This window comes from Phalacrocorax carbo, chromosome 18, assembly GCF_963921805.1.
Source record: "Phalacrocorax carbo chromosome 18, bPhaCar2.1, whole genome shotgun sequence".
Classification (NCBI taxonomy): Eukaryota; Metazoa; Chordata; class Aves; order Suliformes; family Phalacrocoracidae; genus Phalacrocorax; species Phalacrocorax carbo.
In genome coordinates this window covers 9,302,573-9,320,724 of record NC_087530.1, presented here as the reverse complement: position 1 = coordinate 9,320,724, position 18,152 = coordinate 9,302,573, and the positions used below count along the sequence as shown (strand labels likewise).

Here is an 18,152-nt window from a genome sequence, read left to right as displayed (position 1 = left end):
TGCAATGGCAATGCATGGGTGCAAGAAAACCACACAGATGCCTCTGAACTGGGGTCATCTTTTAAAGTCCATACAGGAGAAGACCCATTTAGAGGATACACGCAGGGAAAACGCCAGCTCAGAGTCACTCAGTCTGCAAGGAGATTTCCTGGATGGGCAAATAGCTGCACAAATGGGTTTTCACAGGAGTCTTGGTCTGCTGGAGCCCTAGGTCTGGTCCAGCACCCACAGATAACGCTGGAAAGCAGATGGGAGGTGACTTGCTGAGCCATCAGATTTAGAGATCTAAGCCTTTAATTGCAGCTTCCCTCCTCACTCGGGGAATGCCCCGCGGATGTAGTATCCTGCATGCGGAGCAGGATGCACGAGGCAGCAGGTAATTGTCTAGAACAAAGATCAGGCACTCGGTTTCCAAAGGGAATCTGATTTTGAGCCCTTTCTCTCAGAAATTTATCCCAAATGGAACACGGATTAATGAGTTCTGTTGGTGGCCGAATGCAACTGTTCAACCAGACTTGGGGAAAAAAGTGAACCAAGACACACAAATTACAAAACATTACGATGAAGCTACTAATGAGGGTGTGCAAATCTCCTTGGGTTCCCAGTCATCTGAGATGAGAGGCAGGAGGGGGATGAAACTTTAAAACTAATAAGTAAATATGGTTGTTAGATATAAACACACAAAAGACGGAATGCAGTATTGTTTGCAAGATTTAGAAATAAATTACATGAAAAACCTGGTAAGGTCTAACATGCACAGAAAGGCTAACCTTGAGGGCATCTTTAATTTAATCATCCTACCTATTATTGAAGCTTTGATATATATCATATCTCCAAATGGCAGGACCTACACTAAGTAGTTGTAATATCTACAGCCTATCTTGGCTACTTGAAAGGCAAATTAACAACTTGTTCATGCCCGTTTTAACTTTCACATTCAATAACTCGGGCTTTTTTCCTTCCCTCTGCCCTTTTTTTCTAATTTTGATGTGAAATTACCCACTAGTTTTCTTTTAAACCTTAAATTACTCTTATGCATTCTCTACATTAGTTCCACACTGAAGCTATTTGTTTGGGATTAGTTATACTTACCTAACTCGAGGGGAGCTGGGAGGATTACTGGGAGTTTGCAAAGGGCTCTGATGGTGGAAAGCACTATCTAAATGCTAAGTATTACGAAGTCAGATGAGCTATTTACTGACCCCGATTGGTAATATCCCCCCCTCCAAATTGGACATAGAAATTGAAAGAGCAGAATCCTTTTTTTGGAGAGACAAATAGTGACAGAAGGCCAAGCCAAGGTCCACAAATAAAAGAAATCCTAAAACATCACTTAAGGTCAAAAAAGGGCTGGGTTTATTCCTGGTATGAATAAGCACCGAGTGAGTGGCAGGACCCAGAGCATGAGCAGGGACGCTGCAGGGGTGCAGGAGGCAAAGCCACACCTGTGGGATCTCCCTTACAGCCTTTCACAGCACTTCCCCATCTTCCATTATGCAAACCAAATACCCAAACAGCTCGTCTGGCAACAACTTGAAGCCCAGCTCTTAAACAGAGAGATAGACCACGCTCCTCTTCTTTACAAAGATGAATTTTACCGATGCAATGTGACCTTTTGCCGGGCAATGGTATTCGATTGTTTCATCTTGCAGTAGACCTTGAGGTCCCAAGAGAGATCAGGGTCTTGTTGGGAGAGATTTTATACACATATGCACGAGCAGACAACTCCTTCTTCAGGGATTTTGTCTTGTTGATCCTTATGGGTCCCTTCCAACTCAAGATATTCTGTGATTCTGTGAAAAACTGTTACCATCATAGTCCCACATCAGCTCTGTACAGATACAGATGGCAAAAAAGAACCCCAAATCAGCCCATGTCTTCAACAAATTCATCATGACCATATTTATCGAGGTGGGAGGGTTAATGGGAGTACAGGTCCTTCCCTTCCCCAGTGCACACACTGCACCTAGAGCTGAATCCCTCCCAGACATGGCCAGGAGAATCCAGATGGAGACGGAGAAATGAGGGAGAAGGGCACTGGGATGAGGAGAAAACCAGCTGTCTGTACACATGGCAGCTTTTTGGGAAAGTTTTGAGAAGATCTTTGAGAGAACATGATGAGTGGGTGGGGACAGTGCGAGGGTTCTTGTTTAAAAGCCTGTTACAGAGACAAAATTTAAAGTGCTGGGAAGAAACTCAAGGGATATTCAAGACGTCAACAGCAAAGCCAAGAAGCGATGGACCAGCACTTTAGGGTTGAATACTGGCCCCAAGCCCTCCCATTCCCAGGTCCCTCAGCTCCTGCCACGGGCAGAGAGGCAACAGGTACCTAAACTCTGCCAGTGAGAGCCTCCACAGGGAGACACACGCCAGGACAGCCCCACATCACAGGACTGAAAAGGAGGATAAAGGCCGGCCGTTTGGTTTCTTCCTTCATCTTCCTACAGTGATTTTTCCCATTGTGCCAGCATTTGGTCATCAAGTTGGATTAAGGGGTCATGAATCACCAAGTTCTCGCAGAGGGTGTGGCTGTGGCAATTTTGGTGTTGGTTTGCTTGCCAGTGTGAACAAAGAGCTTGAACTGCCTCATCAGGGAAGTGTTTAGATCCATTGAAGATTATTTTCCAATAAGGGCCAATAAAGTCTTCAGACCTGGCTCAAGACTCTGGCTGGTCTCTGCTGGACGCTTTGGCCAGCCAGCAGGAAGCAGCACCATGTTTTGCAACCCAGCTACCTGCAGGACTCGTGTTCAGTGCCAAAAGCAGAGTGGAGGAACACTGACCAAGAAAGCCATAGCAAAATGTCATCTGCTCCGGGGACGAGCCGCTGCACAGAAACCAGACAAACACTGCAGTTGCGTTACACAGCCTCCCAAGCAGAGGGATGGCAAAGATGAGCTGGGGCAGATACTGTGTGCAGTTAAATGCAACTGCATGGGAAACCAAAAAGCAATACCCCAAGTGTATTTTGCACTGTCACCCACGGAAGGCTTGCAGGCCCCTGGCTGGAGCTATTCGTGCTGGGCAGCACAGTGGGGGATCCCAGAGAAGATGCAAGGCTGCAACTGCGCATGTGGGATGAGGCGGGGCGAGCTCACTGCGAGAGACACCAAGATGCAAATGGAGGGGAAGGATCTCAGAAGTGGAAATTTGTGCAGGAAGAAAACAAGACAACAAGTTTGGCAGGAGGTGACGGGGGCATGCAGGAGGATGGCTCAGAGGAAGGTTGTGTGGGCAGACAGAGGGGCAGGATAGCATAGATAGATGAGCAAAATGGGCAGAGGTCTTGCACCTCTTAAATGAGCCATTGGACTATGAGGAGTGTAGGGCGATGGTGACTGGGATTAGCTGGTGACTAATGGAGGACCATGAGTCCACAAGCTGGTCCTTTTTCTCCAATTTCCTTCTTCAGGTAATTCTATTGGCCTAACAAGAAATACTACCTCCCCCAACAAACAAGACCTCACTAAGTATTTCTCCAAAGTGGAATTCAGCAGGAAGAAGAGAACAGAAGTACCAAGACTGCATCCTCACGAACGCAGCCTCAACCCCATGCCTGGACATTGCCACCCAGACGGAAAACCCTCATCTACAACCGGCGGAAAGAGAGGAGACAGCATCCTCCAGCCCCCACACTTCACCCACAGGGACCAACTCATCTACATTGTTCTTTTCCCCAGCCAAAACTATTCCATGAATTTGACCTTAACTTTTGTAATAGTTTGGGGGTGACAAACACGGCATTCTTGACGTAGCTAATGTTTGTGAAAAAAACAAATGAAAAAAGAAATAAATAAGCAAACACCCGGCCGCAGACTGCGCTCGGTTTCGCTGTGGTTGACATTTACAGCCTACAGTAGCTGTGGTGAGGATGACAAACGAGGGTGGCCAGCAGTGCTGCTGGGGCAGCTGGGCAGGGCACCGTGGGCAGGGCTGCAGGGCCAGCGAAGGGCTGGGTGGGCACCCACCCTGTGGGCAACCCCCAGCCCGCAGCGTCGCTGCAAACACTAACAGGCTCTTTCCTGGAACGGGCACCTTGGCTCTCCAGGTCATCACAGTGGTGGGACGTGCTTGCTTAGAAATTCTTCTGGAAAGGCATGGGGTTAACTTGGGGCGGGGTAACGGCTCAGGTCAGCCTTTAATTCCCTCTGGCAGGGCTAAAGTCCTGTTTGCCAGGTCTGCCTGACTTCCTACCTGACCTCGGGCAGGTCCCTCCATCTGCCCAGGCTCTGGGCAAGGAGCTGCCTAACACACACTGGGCCTGGTGCAAGGGGCTGTCACCCCAGCGGGGACCATGAGCCCCTAACAGACCCCCAACACTGGGTAGAGGACTCTTAGGAAGTGCTCTCTTAATTAATCATGAATCAAGACAAGCTTCCTAACTGAGAAAAGAAAAACTCTTGCTGGAGATCAGCTGCTCAAGATGAGTTTTGCTGATTGCTCCTAAGAGCAGAGAGAGGGGTACGCTCCTCGCTTTCTCTGCGAGATTTAAGAGCATGCAGAACAGAGTTTGCGAGACAATTTGGTGGTCACAGAGGACTGGGTTTTATTCCTGAATTGAAAACTGGCTATTAAACATCATTTAAAGAACAAAATAAAAATAAAACAGCAATTTCTTTTTTTATTCTCTTTCTATCATCATCATTAACCTTCTATATGCATAATATCCCTCTGCCAAGGATCTTCAAATGAGTAATAAAATTTTAGTACTTAAACCTTATCAGTGCTCTGGAAGGGAATATTCTTCTCATTTCAGAGAAAGGGAAACCAAGGCACAAAGAACTGAAATGACCTGCTCAAAGTCACACTGAAAATTATTAGCTGAGCCAGGAATAGATTCCCAAGTCCCAGACCCCGGAGGCAGCGTGCCCACAGGTACACTGCTCTTACAGGCCAATTAGCTTTTATGGAAATGTTTAAGGAAACATTTTCTTTCACAGACTCCGCTTGCTAATTTACTCCCAAGCTTTGTCATCCGTGAGCAAGAGCATCTTAGTTTTAGGCTGTCATGGAGCAACTCAGCCCCTTCCCTTGCTTGAGACAAACGCGCTTTCAGCAAGTAAAGATCTGACAACGCAGAGCACACCGCTACACGCTGGTTAAAAAAGGGCTGGAAAAGGTTTTTTCCATGGGTCCCTGCCTACTAATTAAGTCTGATTGCAGAGACTTCATCAAAGAAGAGGGCTTTGCACGGAGACACAACCATGGGGACTGCCAGGGCTCCGGGCACAGAGGCACGCTTTGCTTTCCAGCACGCTGCTGTTTAGGTCTGCTCAACTTGGCGGGCCAGAGCTGATTTTTCACCTAAATCCTCAGTGTCACTAGCTAGGTCCTGCCTTCGAGAAAGGCAGGCAGGGGCAGAAGAGAGAAGGGCAGAAAGGATGGGAACGGGCAAGCACAGCGCAGGAGAAAAGCAGCCCCTTGTTTGCTTTCCACCTCTCTCTGCCGAGAAACAGTTAATAGGTTGCAAGGTTTCCACCCTTCCAGGACCGAGCCTTTTCCTCCCCTTTCGAGTGCCCCCTGCCTTCCTCCTCCAGCGACTGGGAAGCTGTGACTGCTCTACACCGCTGACACCTCGGCTGCTCTGGAAACCCATGAACTGTTTGAGAAAGGTCAGCTGGCAGCCGCTGCATCCCTTCTCCTGCCTTCCCAGCCCAGACGGGCTCGGGCAGTGCAGGAGCCCCCTCTGTAGGCAAAGATCCACATTTACCAGCATCCCCTGCCTCTTAAAATGCTTTTTCGGCAACACCCCCTCTTTGTCTACCCCAACCCAAGCCCCCCACCGTGGGGCCAGAGGGAGAGCGGGACTGTGGGGCTCCAGGACAGCCGGGGATCTGGTCTCCGCTCTGCCGCTCATTAATAGCCAGCCCTGCTACATGCGACATGAACCAAGGCTGGACATCCAGCAGGACAGCAGTTTTGCCATCAAAACAACCAGTGTCTTGCCAGTTTGCTGTTGGCAAAGTGAAACAAGCATGCCTCTGTACGGCTCTGGGCTTCGGTACATCCTCTCTAGGTCCAGAACTGCCCTCTCCTCAACCTCTCCAAAGCCGTCACCTGCTTTTCTCTGGTCTCTTGCCAAACCCAAGCTCCCCAGTGCTGCATGAGCACTCTCCCAGCCCGGTACGGGGGCTTTGGTGCACTCCCTTGTGGTACAACAAAAAGAAACCATCTGCCCCCAATGTTCATCCTCCGTCCTCTCTCCTGCACCTCCTCACCCCAGCACTGCACATCATCCAGGTGAGACTCCCCAGCAGTACCACAGCTCCCCCAAACCACAGCCCTAAACCCAGCTCTAGTTCAAAATGACCCCATTTGGACCATTAGATATGCTCCAAAATCACACACACACACCCCGACACTTGCTGGGGCCAGCAGTGAATTAAGGGCAGATAAACACCAGACGGGAAGTAGCCGAGGCAAAATTCCTGCCTGGATGCAAACAAGCTCTGTCCTTCCCAAAAGAGAAGTCTTTCTGGGGGTGGGAGGTTAGCAGCTGAGTCGAGGGCTTCTGGCAGTTGTTATCAGCCACTACTCCTACGAAACAGTTTGACCACAGCTTTTAAGAAAATGTGTCAATTTGCCTGTGTTTACTGCGCTCTGTCCTCACCAGTTACAGTGCCTCCTCCTTGGAGATGCTCAGCCTGTGTTCAATACATCCTTTTTTCTTCATACAGCCAGCCCTTCCACACCCCTCCCACTCAGCCACACACCCGGCTTATTTGCCAGCAGCCTCGTAAGGATTTGCTAACCTTAAGCATGATCCCCCTGTTCTGGACGGTCTCTAGTTGGGAGAAACTATACTCTTACCCACCCCTGGACCCCTCTGTATGAGGCCCCAAGGTGTGCTATTGCTCACACAGACATGTGCCCCATGGCAAATGGCGGGGGGGAAGGGGGGGCAAAATTAGAAAGGAAGATGATGAAGATCTGAAGCCAATTTGTAGGCACCCTGAAATAACTTGATTTCTCTAGTGTCCCGGGAGCACTTCTGTCCGAGACGTAACATTACTCATTTTCATTTGGAAAAGTTTCAGCGTGTAACAAAAATATCTCAGGCTCAGTAATGAGGCAAGAAATCGTGCTTACGTAGCTGAGCAAGTAACATCGCTCAACTTTCCTGTCCTTGTGGTGGAAGAAAAATGATTGGAGAATAAATTAATCCTAATAAACGTAGGATTCTGATCAGGCATACATAACCAGCAGTGCATCTGCAGGATGAGCAATTGATGAAGTCATTGCTTCAAAGGTGCCTTGATGCAATTAGTCACTTGTAAAACACGCAGCAGAGGAGAAAATCCTGCTCCTTTTGTTAAGGAGCATGAAAATGCTCCATGTGTCGGAGTGATTTATGGGTTACAGTACAGTAAAATTAGAGCGTGTGGCAATTAGGCTCATTCTCTCAGAGATGAAAGGCTGGGGGGACATGAGTGAAAGGATGGACAGGATGCAGAAGGGCCAGACAAAGGCAAAACACCAAAACCACATTTGTGTGCTATTGGTTTTTAACAGGGATTATTTCCCCCTTTGCACAGATCATTGCAGGGGGAAAGCGGGCTTCACATGTAAACCTGGTGCCACTGAAGATGAATCAAGTCATTAATCACCAGCATGAGTATCTGTAATTAGAGCTGCTGGGAGTCATAGGAGCAAGAGTCAAAGGCTCTAACAGGATTATGGACAGATCTGGATTGTTTTAAGACTAATATTAGCAGATAAAGGGAATCTATCACATGCTCAAGGAGGTTGGCTGATGAGCACGGGGGGCAGGGAGGAAGGCATTTCCCATCCCCAACCCTGCCGCCTGGCTTTGGTGTCTACTGCAGCCCATCTGCCCGCTGCCGTACATGCAGAGAGGAGGGCAGAGGTTCACCCCAGCACCCTGCTTACAGGGTACCCCGGGGGGAGAGGACCCTCCCCGCAGGCACCGCAGCCCCCAGGGTACAGGATCAGCCCGTGACTGAGATCCGAAGAGAGCTGGCTGACCTGGCTGTGCTGAAGCGGGGTCGGTCCCGGTGCAGCTCGGCGTGTTCCCGACGAACGCGCCAGCTGTTTGCGGCTGGAGGACACAGGCAGATGCCGAGCAGCCGACCCTCGCGCCGCACAGCTGGGGTGTTCCCGAGGTGCGCCTGTCCAGCTACCCACCTCCCGTGCTAGCCCAGCCTTGCCCAGATGAACTGGGCAGCTTTCCTGCATCCCCCCCACCCCATCACAGGCCATCTCTCCGCCTCACGCGCTCCCTTCTCCAGCCCTGCTCCCAACAAGCCCCGGCATGCCTCTCTGCAGCCGCCCGCTGTCCGGGCAGGAGGGAGCAGGGAGGCTGGGATCTGGGGTCAGGCGGAGCAGGCACCAAAAGTCCTCCCAGCCCCCCCAGAAGGGGAACATGCAGCCTCTAGCTAGGTCTAGAGGCCCCAGCACCCAATTTTAAGCAGCTCTTGCTGCTTCTCTGAGCTTATCCTTGAGGACTGGAAAAGGTCTGAGAGCTTTCAAAGAAAGCTCCATAGCTTAAATAGGGACACAACGATCTCAAGCATTTGTCCTCGGAAAACAGGGTGCTGAGATGGGGCTGTGGTGCTGGACACCAACACACCATCCTGGGGGCGTCTGGCAGCGCAAGCTCCGTCAGCTGCAGGGCTGCGGGAGGACCACCCATGAAGTCAGGGTGCAGAGGGGCAAGAGCCCCCGCACGTTGTGCCCACAGGGGCTGGCACACCCCAGGGCACCCAGGTGGGATGGCCATCTCGCCATCCACGAGAGCACCACCACGACGGGGCAGACCCAGTGGCTTTTTTGATGCGCACGGGTCGCTATCGCTCCTGCTCGCTTTGGTCCCTAGCAGGGCGGGCACATTCACCTGGGTTTGACGCTTTCCATCTACCAAGACAACACCAAGGTTTTCCAGAGGAACTGGAAATTGAGATGTGAAAATAATCTGCAGCCAAGTGTGAACTTTTGAGGCTTGAGAGCAGCAAGCACAGTAAATATTAACTGTACATTAATTTAGACCCCTTGCTCTTAACTGGCTCTTCTGGATTTAGAGCCCACACAGCTGTTACTACCAAGTGCCTCGATTTCCCAGGCTGCACAATCAAGTTGGTGAGATTTATTGATTTCCACAGATGACAGCACAGGGTAAAGGAAAGCCAGGTATTGTCTGTGATTGTGTACAAGCTCTCCTCTCCCAGCACAGCCACGCTGCTAGCACCTGCGCTCCTGCTCTGAGTCCTCACGTGTGTGCACATGTGTGAGTGTGCCACAAAGGGGACCAGGGAGAGTGGGATCCCTCAGCCATACCTCAACACTCGTGACTCCACCGTCACCCCAGGAAGGTGTTAAGGGCCAGCACCAGGGAAACAAAGAGTCATTCTCATTAAAGCCAGCAAATTGACTTAGCTGCATAGGACCGTGGGTCTCTCTGGAGTTGAAATTCAGCTCTTCTCAGTGGGGGTAATGCTCATATTGCTGAGGCCGGTCCAAAGGACAGTCCAGCCAAGGATGGCAGAATGACTGTAGGAGCCTAGCTACTATGTAAGAAGAGCCATTGCCGTGCTCCAAGCTCCAGCAAGGTATTTTCTATCCCAGCATCACACTATTTCATCAGGGTGAGTCATCAGACCACCACAAAAAAACCTCAGGACCTTGCTTCTGTAGTCATGATCAGAAACTTCCTTTATTAAATTAATGACCATCCCCTATCTGTCATCTCACTGTTAATAAAAAGAAACGAGGGCTGGAAGGAGCTCTGCAGACCGATGCCTGGAACCAGGCTTGTATCAGCAGAACTCGCACCCGGCAACGCTGCAGAGCTGCTCCCGGACACAGCGCACAGGAATGGGAGGAGGTATTAACCCACACACCAGACAGGTCTGCGGCATAAACATGGTGGGTTTCCATTCTCCAATACCCCTCAGGAAGCAGCATCCCTAAACATCTCTGAAACACTCATCTGGCCACAGGGACAAGCTCATCTCAGTGGCTGACTAGACCAACATGACATCCTTCCTCAGCTACATCTCTCACATGGGACAGATGAAAGCATGCACTTAAATGCTTGCTGCTCTAAATGATCCCCTCTGGGGTGCATCGACCCCTTCCACACGATTGGCATGACATGGGCTAGCAAGGAGAAAGATCTTACTTGGTCCAAACAACACCAGTTCAGAACGTGAAGCTTTTTCTATCCCAAGGTTCCTGGAGACATGACACCCATTTGAAAATAAGATGTTATCTCCCCTGCAAACAAGCCCCAGTGGCAGGTCGGCACCACCCACCCCTCCCTCTGGCACAGGAGAGGTCATGGTCCCATCTCTGGAAGAACAGGATTATAGGGGTGGAAAGAGTTCAGCAACAGTCACTCCCTGCAAAGACCAAGTCAACCCGATGCTGAGATAAGACCGCTCCTTGACCCCACCACGCAGGCCCATCAGTGGGAACCCAGCAGGGGAACGCCGCAGAATATCCACGCTATCCCCCATAACCCAAACTAGCCACAGCAGTATTTCCTATTATGTCTCCATAACCTAATCTGACCCCCTCTAGGGTGTCCAGATTAATATCTGAGAAAGCTCACAAGTCCAATCACCCAATTACAGGGAAGAAAGGTTTATCCTATCTAAACAGCATGAACCAGCTGCCCCTTCCCTCTTAAGAGCCAGATCTCAATCCCTAGCAAGCTGAACAAACTGGGAAGGGGTCACGGGGGAGACGGGGAGGGTCTTTCCCTGCTCTTGTATCATATGAAACCTGCAGGAGGAGCAGCTATTTTAATTGGTAAATCCCCTGACTCAAGGTTTAATCCCTCTCCGTTTTTGCTTAACTTCCCTTGCACCAAAGGAACATGGGGAATAGGTGACGTGCCCCACCTTGAGCCTCTGCCCCACAAGAGGAGCCCCAATTGTCTTGGCGAACAGGGAGGCAGGGGACGATGGTCCTCAGGACACAGAGCACACGCAGTCTGACTTGGGAGACGCAGGGATGAAGGGCTGGTACAACCACATGTCATCTAATGCAGATGTGCTTGGGGAACCATGTGGGTTAGAGCAGCTTTGGTGCTGGCAGGGCAGAGCAGGCAACGGGCAGGATCACAGCCCAAAAGGGCTGCAACGTCCCCACAGGACCTCCTGCACCAGGGTTGGAATGTTTCAAACAGGACAGAATAGGCTGTCCCAAGGCAGCCTTTGTGCCTCCTTGGATCCCTTTCCTATCCTTATTTCCCTCCAGAGAAGTGTGGAGGGATGCTGCCTGACTTTTTGGATTGTATTTCAGCCACCTGACAAAGCTGAACACATGGGAAATCTCAACAGAAGCCAAAGGGGTGGAAAGCAGATTCCCCATCCCATTCAGGATCTCATCTCAGGCTTTGGCTAGAACAAGAGGAACGTGCAAAATCTCCAGAAAGGTCCTAACCTGGCAGGGAATCCCAGTCTGGGTGCCACTGAGAGCCCATCTAAAGGGAAGACCCGTGGTTTTTGCCCAGCTAGCATGCCCAGGTTCCTTCCCAGAGCAGGGCTGTGTTGCATCCACAGATGCCCCACAGCCTAAATTTTCCAAGTAGCTCAGGGGCTGCATTGCCAAGTGCCAGCTTTACAAACACAGACTGAGCTTCCCTCCAAATTCGAACCACAATTTATTGATTAGAAAAGCCTGTCTAGTCAATAAAGGCTCCTGTGAAAAGGTTCCACTGAAGTGCACTCACATGCCATGATCCGTCTGTCTGTGTTAGCAGTCTTCGCTTTTGATGCTTTCTGACAAGATGGATTTGTGGCCTTGACTTTTCCAGATCAGGAGAAACTTAATCCTAGAGGATAAAATTACAGACTAGTAAAAAACCTCCATGACTGGCCTCATTAACTGCCATTTAAGAAGTTCAGAGCCTTCTTAGCTAAAAGGGAGCATCTACATCTGTCCTTTGCCTTGAGGGATAGGTAGCTCTGAACAGACAGCACAAAGCCCTTGGCAAACACTACGCTCTCAAAGTGCATGACACACTCGTGGCACCATCCAGGCTGCTCCATCCTCCGCAGTCGGCGGGGAACAGGCAGACAGTCCCAGCTCTCCACCTATGAAGTGATGTGGGAGAAAGCAAAGATAACGCCCAGTTCTGTTCAAAAGGTGTCTGGGCAGATAAAAATAAAAAAACCTGGAACAACTATATGGAAATGTGAATTAATGAAATATTTCAGCAACTGACTCAATCGTAATTGAGAGCTGAGAATCCTCCACCTCCCTTCTGCTTTCCAGGATACAAAAATGACACTAGTAGGTGGAAATAACTACAGCTGCCCCAGTGGGAGAGAAATCAGTGCTTCACAGCAAGTGTAATGGCCAAAATTAAGCACTTGCTTGGTGCTATTACACAACACATCCCAGGAAGCAGCTTCCAAAACCTTGACCTTCTCTTCAAAGGCTTCTTTTTGAATCAACTTTCCTTTTGCTAACAAGCGAAGTGGATTCAGCACTCAAGAAGGGTACTCTGAGCATTGAAAACATCTTTACCCATGCACTAGTTACAAGAGAGGCAGCAGCAATGACAGCTTCCTCGCAGCAGCCCTGCCCTGCCCAGGCTCCCTGCACGGGCCTTTGCAGATGAAGATCTGCTGCATTTCCATCCCCAGAGTGTAAGCAAGCTCCTCCTTGCTGAGTGGTGGTTGTGATCCACCAAACATCTGCCCACTGAGGAACCAGCTGAGATCCACCAGGCAGATCACCAAGGAATGAGCAGACAGAAGCAACCAAGCAGCGAGTATAAGACTGGCCACGGTGGGTCACCAGCTCCTGACCACCATCAGGTCCTCCTCTACTTTGGTGATGTTCAAGGACATCTTTGGAACACAAGTCAAACACACAGATGCCCCCTGAAGGAGCTTTCTATCGCTCCCAAGCTGAGCACTAACCTTCCTGACCACCAGCATCGCTGTGCTGAGAGCAGTGGCCCGGTATCAGAGATAGGAAGAGCAGAACTACTGTTCTGAAACCAAAGGAGACTGATCTCTATTCCAAGTCTCAGTTTGCAATCCACCAGCTGCAAAGCCTACGACTCCTGGGCCAAATTACAAATCAAAAATCTACAAGAATGGCACCTATATTAATACAGGTGCCACGGTTCGCTCAGAGAGAGCTTTACCTCCACAGGGCTCTACAGCGGCAGTCAATCCCATCACCCACACCCAAGATCATTAGCATCTTTAACAAGTGGTTTAAACACTTATGTTTTAACATCCTCCACACGTCATTGGCATGATTTAAAACTGGGTGTTCACGTATTTACCGAACTCCTGACTGGACCTCAAGCTCCTACAGCATTCTAAGGGCAGCGTCAACTCCTACTACTCTCTGGTGCCCAGCCTGTTTGGAAGTCAGGACTCTAAAGATGATTTTAAGGCGTGTTATAGGAGCGCAACCTGGTTGTACAGAGATTGCACTGACTCCTTACTGACAGGCACAGTACTTGTTCTGGACAGATAGTCTTTTCCTCTTCTTCTTCCAGCCTATCACTGGTTTTCACATGACAGCAGCAGCACAGCTTGCACACAAGAGGGTGTAGCGGAAGCGATGGTTGCCATAGCTATATCTATGCAGGCCTGGCCACCCAGACACGTCAGAACGATGCTCTACAGAGCAGAGTTAAGTTATAAATAAGATACTCTCAAATCTTAATTCGGAGCACAACTTGGAAGTCTACAAAACACCAAGCCTTCTGGTTTGACCTCTTCCACTTTCTTTTGCAGACACGATGTGTATTCAGAGACTCCTCTGCAGAACAGCATTGCTCCAGAGAAGCCTGAACGCCGGCACGGTGCCATGCACAGGTTTTATATAACCATACCCTCAACTTCTGTACATCGCTCTGCTCAGCCTATTCTCCAGACACCCTCCCCAGCTTACCTGCCAGCTCATCTCCATACCGCAGTCCTGTATACAGAGGGCCCTCGTGCACTAGAGGACTCTGACCAAGCTGCTAGGATCTGCATTCTCCTGCTCTGAGGTCTACATGATCTCCAACAAGCTCACTCAGCAGGCTGTGTTTCTGTTCTCCTCCTTTCTTTGAGGACTACAAGCTACCTCCTTCTTATGAATGTGATCACTGCCCAGCCAAAGAGACACAGGAGCAGCCAGGATCGCTGGGTGTCGTGAGAAATAATAAAGCTTGGGAGTCTCTGCTTAGACCTCACCTTCTGGGACATGGCACCTCGTGACTGACAGCAGCACCGCTGCATAAAAGCAAATGAGAGGTGTATTTGTTGTATTCTTTTCCCGACTAATACCCCACAATATCCCCAAGTACATTAACCCAACTGCAGAAGTAGTACCACAAAAGACAGAGGAAACCACAGCGTGAGAGCCTATGCAGAACAGGATGGAAGACGATGGGCTGGGAAAGAGGTAGAGCCTAGTAATCCACCTTTTGTGATCTGGTAGCAGCAACACAGAGTGAGCAGCACGTTGTGGCAGCATCGCCTTCACGCTCACTGTCACCCTCAACCATAGTGACAGTAAGTGCTGCTTCGTTCCTCTGCGTCTTCCCAGTTCTACCCACTTTGATGCTGGAGCACAAGCAGGAGGAGACGGCTTCAGGCTCAAGGAGCACAGCTATTGCATGTGCTTTTCACGGGTACAGAGCTGACCGCTCGGGTGGTGGGGGATGACTGGGAGGTACGGCGTAGTTCAGTGGTCAGATGTGGGACCTGACAGAGCACCGAGGCGAGAGCAGGGCAGGAAGCTGGAGGGGTCCAAGGACTTGCATCCCCCTCTGCTCTCAGAGGCAAGTACTGTTCGATGCTGAGGGTCTTGTGCTGAGGCCAATTCACTGACCAGCTCTTGTGATCTCAGGGAAAGCATTTTATTTCTGTATCTTGTTTTTAATTAATTCCTCCATCTGCACAGCATGGGAGAGCCCCTTGCGTGATCCCCAGGAGGAATGGTCTGACTTATGAACAGCAAAGAGCTTTGAGATCCTCTCGCGGCTCACACACGGAACACCAACTCCACAGGCCTCCTCACCATCCCTTGTGCAGGTACATGGCGGCCACCCCCGAGTCTCCTCAGAGAGCTGGGGCCCAGAGACACAGCAGGAGCTCAGCACCATCATGTGGCCCCCAGGGCTGACCTCGGTAGGGAGCCCCTCCTGCCTCAGACAGGCCCTGTTTGATAGATGCGTTGTCAGAGATCCAGCAGCAGACACAGGCAGGAGGGGAAGAAAACTGCACCAGGGAGAGGAACATCGAGGAAGGAACCAAAGAGCTCCCAGAACTACAAAGCATCACAGCAGCAACATGGCCATCACCCGGGCATGATGCAGCCCCCCGCTGAGCCCACGTAGCCCAGTCCATCACACAGCAGAAGCCCAGCCCCTTGTCCTCCTCCAGCCGTTCCCAGTCCTGCTGTGTGTGTGCTACACGCACATTCAAATCACGTTTTTGTTTCTAAGCCTTGCATTTTGCATGCCCACAGCAGCCGTCCCAACCTGCACTGGCCCCCAGGTGGGTGCCACCTCCCAGGTGGGCCCCAGAGATGGTCCCGGTGGTGTTAAACCAGGCAGTTAAACCTCACCCAAGGATTTCACCCTTTGTCTTTCAGATGAAGCCTTCAACCTCAGCTCCTTGGCTCCCAACCCTAAAACCAGGCCAAGGATCCTCCTGTCCTACCCAGCACGGGCTGGAGAATGCAGTGTTCCCCATGCAGGACCGTCTCAGGCAGTGGGGCTCAGCTCATCCAGGGGACCTTCTAAGCCAGGGCCACCACAAAGAGCGATGTCAATACCCCAGGTTCCCCACCCGGCACAGGCAGGGACACGGCCTGGCTACAGCAACCAGAACCGAGACATAAAAAGCACTTTACGCCGCAGTCATGTTATCCCCTTGTCCCTCCCCCTCATCCCCTTCGGAGCTTCTTAACTTCAGAAACCTTCCTCCAGAGGAGTGTTGGAGTGACAGAAAACATTTTCCAAGCCTAATATCAGTTCCAGATGTTCACAGCCATTTCAGTTTGTACCTCACCCTGTAAAACACATTTCTCCCTCTCCCTCTCTCAAGTGCAGCGCCTGCTTCATCCATGACATAATGCGCTGGCGTGCTCGGCTGCGCGCACACACACACACGCTCGCACCCTCTTCGAGAGCCCCATGTTCAAACAAAGAGCATCACTCAACTACAAAGCCGTTGCACACAGAGTTATGAGTAATTTCCACAAGTTTTAATAAACAGTTTGGGATGTAATTGCTCTCCGTCTTCTCCGCTGGCTCCTGAGTGGAGAGCCGCTCGCTCCCCGCGCGCTGGTGTTGAAAGTGTGGTTTGTTTTGAACACAAGTTCACCTCCTATTAGCCTCAGATGGTCCAAGGGCTGTGTTTTTCTAAGCACCAGTAATAAGCCTCTTTAAAAAGCACGTACAGCCGGGGGCAGCCGCCCCACGCGAGCTCCCGGCTCCTTCTGCCCTGTCCCACCGCATTGCCGCCCCGTGCGGAGCCTGGCAGGGAGCAGAAGGGATGCACGTTAGACCAGCCTCAAAACTCCCTCCTGACTCCGCTCCAAGAAGAGGGGCAAATATTTTCTGGCTCAAGGGAAATGCTACATCTTCCAGTTGCAGAGCAAGGGGGGGGGCCAAGTAATTCCGCAAGGGTGAGAGACTGGAGGCTTTGAGGGGGCAGGAGGAAGGCAGGTTCAGCAGGGGCCAGGCACCATCTAGCTTGCCACGGGGCTGAGAGCAGGTTGGCACAGCTCTAGCCCCAGCCAATGCCAGGATTCCCAATAAGAAATGGCTACAACTGCAGTAAAGCAAAACAAAAAAAAAAACCTGTACAAGCACAAATAACCCACCCATTTAGACTCAAGAGATCCGAGGGATGAATGGAGCAGCCTCAAGAGCCCTCACACCTTGCAGAATCTTCCCAGCCCAGCACTGCCACACTCTGCAAACACCTGTGGCGCACCTCCCAGAAACAGGAGCAACCTGCTCCTACCTGCCAGCAGCCAGGAGACTGATGGGAAAGGAAGATTTGCCAATATCCATCAAAAGCCATTCAGATTTCATATCCCACACCCCCCTCCGAAAGCTTCCCCCTTCTGGGGTTGATGCATTGTTTTGAGGATGCTGCTCAGATGTGATGGGGGTGGGGTGTAGCATGACGGGTAGGCGATGGTGGGGAGGGGATACCCGTGGTAGGCTTTTTGGCTGGGTGAAGCACGGTACCAAGTGAAGCCTTTGAGAGCTGCAGCAGTCAGCATCTCTGCAAACCTACGCAAGGTATTTGCAAGAATCAGGTCATCTGGCATTAGGGGCCTGTAGGGTAAGAAAGGAATGAAGGCAGGAATGTTGTTTGGTTATAAACAACATAGAAAAAAAGGGAGAGATTTAGGATTGACTTTTCCCTTTAATTGTTAATGGGGTCATTCTGTCCTGAACAGTCCCCCAGAGCAGGGAGAGGGGAGGGCAGTTCCCCACAATGAATTCAATCGCCTGTCAAACACATGGCAGTCATAAAAGGAAAATAATAATAATAATCTGTATTTCCTACTCTGGCTGCCAGGCAAAGATCCAGCTACTTCAAAGGAGAAACCCCAAGTTTCCCCGGTCTGGCCTCACCTGACCAATGTGTGAGCAATCTGGAATCCCCATCCAAAACAAAGCCCCTCCTTTGGTGGCTTGTTTTCTTTCTCCATTACTGGAGGGTGCTCCTCCAAGATAAAGAACAAGCCTTCTTCCATGCCGGGAAACTAGAAACATAACCCAGGGGCCACGGCCACATCGGGCAGCTCTGGAAGTGGATGCTGGCGAGGTGTAGGAAAAAGCTCCTGTGGGACAGGACTGGGGTATGAGCCAGGAACCAGACCTCCTTCTCACAGGGGTCTCCACAAACAGCTGGGGCCCCCCAGGATGTTCTGCTAGAGAGAGCCAGAGCCCCACAAGTCCAGCTCTTGTAGCACAAAAATTTTGGATATGGTAGTAAGAGAGGCTGCAGAGGCAGAATAGATGGGCCTGAGATGGACAGGGAGGGTGAAAATTTCCCTGTGGATGCGAGCTGGAGCAGTTTGCTCTGTGGCAGCTCATGGCAGCAGAGAACCCGCTCCTTTCAGGGTAGAGGCACAGAGGGTCTTACAAAACCAGTAAGGAGCAGAAAAAGCCACCATCACAACCTGAGAAAGCTTCCGACCAAGACC

The 18,152-nt window shown here is 50.7% G+C and overlaps 1 protein-coding gene across 2 annotated transcripts in view; it reads right to left on the bottom strand.

The window, feature by feature from the left end:
- ASTN2 (astrotactin 2) overlaps nt 1-18,152 on the bottom strand; it is a 358,900-nt gene that overhangs the window by 70,458 nt on the left and 270,290 nt on the right. The gene's annotated exons all lie outside the window — the stretch shown is intronic.